We start from the raw sequence: 1,966 nt of genomic DNA on the forward strand, positions 1-1,966 counted from the left end.
TTCTATGTATTCAAAAATAAACTGGATTAAGCTTTTTGTATAAAATAGTTTCAGTCATTTTACCGAACAGCTCAGTTAGTTCAGTGCAGTCGAGTCATTTCAGCACATTTATACACAAAGTGCTGCACAGCCTGAGACAGAATCAAAACAAAAATTACAAACAAATGAAAAGAAATTAAGAACACATTAAGCCAAAACCACATCTGAAGATACACAGGAAGTCATCAATACTGTCAAAATAAAATGACAGTGGGGCCAGTGGTGTATAATATTATATCAGAGATCATTTCAATAGTTTGATTAAGGTTTGATCAAAATATAAATACACTCATAAAGTACCATAAATCATATATTCTTATTTCTCTAAGCCCTGAAAATAAAATGTACACTGTAATCTTATTTCTCAATATTCAGAAAATATTGCTATAATTTAAAGTGCCTTTACACCTGCTCTGTGGAAAGTTCAAGAGAGTGCAGGTGTCTGAAAAAAAGGGCCAGAGAACACGATGGAGGAAATGCATTAAATAAGAAATATCTATGATCTTTAGGTATTAAAAGGGGAATCCTCAGTGATCAAACAGATGTATTTCCATGGAAACCAACTCTCAGCTCGCTGTTTTGATTTTTGATTGCATTTAACTCTGTGAGCCTGATTGTAATTTTGTTTCATTTTGTTTGAATTTACAAAGAAAATCTCTTCCAATTTCTTCAGACTGGATATTTTTGGAGAATCCTGAGAGGCTTCGCTGGCAGGAGGCTGTTCCAGAGTTTCAGAGATGCCACTGGGAAACTAAACGTGAGCTCTGATACAGTCTGTAAAACTTATTGAGACCTCCTGAGGGGCTTTATTGAATTAACAAGAACATAGAACTTTACAATAGACAAGATGGCGTCGTCATAAACTCGCACACACACACACACTCGCACACACACACACACACACACACACACACACACACACACACACACACACACACACACACACACACACACACACACACACACTCACACACACCCACCCACACACACACACACACACACACACACACACACACACACACACACACACACACACACACACACACACACACACACACACACACACTTCACCCCGTCATGAGTTCCATGTTTATTGCTGATGTGTGTTTACAGTTTACAGTAAGTGCAGCGAGCTTTCAGACGATGGATGCAGGTACGACGTGGCTTATATAATTTATATATATTTATATGACAAATAACGATAACTACTGAAACTTACATCATACTATACGTGTTTTGAAAGTGCCATTAAAAGACACCTCCGATCCTCCACCTGCAGTAACGCTGACCGGCTGAACCTCCGGCTGCTGAGAGCCAAACACCCGAGTTCACCTGCAACACGCTTCCCCCTGCAACGGGCGCTTTGTAGTTTAGTAGAGCGTTACTATGGTTACAGCTTCTTGCAGTTTTGTCCATGCAGCCAGCAGTTTTAGAAAAGACCGCAGTCCACTGGGAACGTTGCCATGGTGACAGAGACACAATGACAGTACAAAAAACAAAAACAAACAGTGGATTCACTTTGCTTGGAGGTCAACTACTCATCAGCCGTCGCCGGGGGAAACCGTGCCGACCTGTCCGAGCTACAGTCGCTCCGAGAAGAAGAACAACGTGGAAACTGGGAAGGGTTTGTTCGGATCGCTTCTCTGTCGGGATGTCACGATGCTACTACATTGATTAATACATTTTTAATTTGCACTGATAGGAACTATGATCCAACCTATGAAACTGGAATTTGAAATTCTTAAACAGACTAAAACTTGAAGCTGATTGGAGAAACCAGAGGGGCACATTGTGGTGTTTATAACTGAGCGACGGTTTCAACCTGAGTGTGGGAGGTCAGCTTCACTCAGCTGGAGCTCACTGAGTGCAGGTGAGGTGTTGTTCGGTTGAAGGACTTAAATAGGTGATTTCAGGGAGAACCTGATGT

Source organism: Brachyistius frenatus, unplaced genomic scaffold, assembly GCF_029030835.1.
Source record: "Brachyistius frenatus isolate BFR_SWC_R1_liver_20210118 unplaced genomic scaffold, ASM2903083v1 Contig_376, whole genome shotgun sequence".
Classification (NCBI taxonomy): domain Eukaryota; kingdom Metazoa; phylum Chordata; class Actinopteri; family Embiotocidae; genus Brachyistius; species Brachyistius frenatus.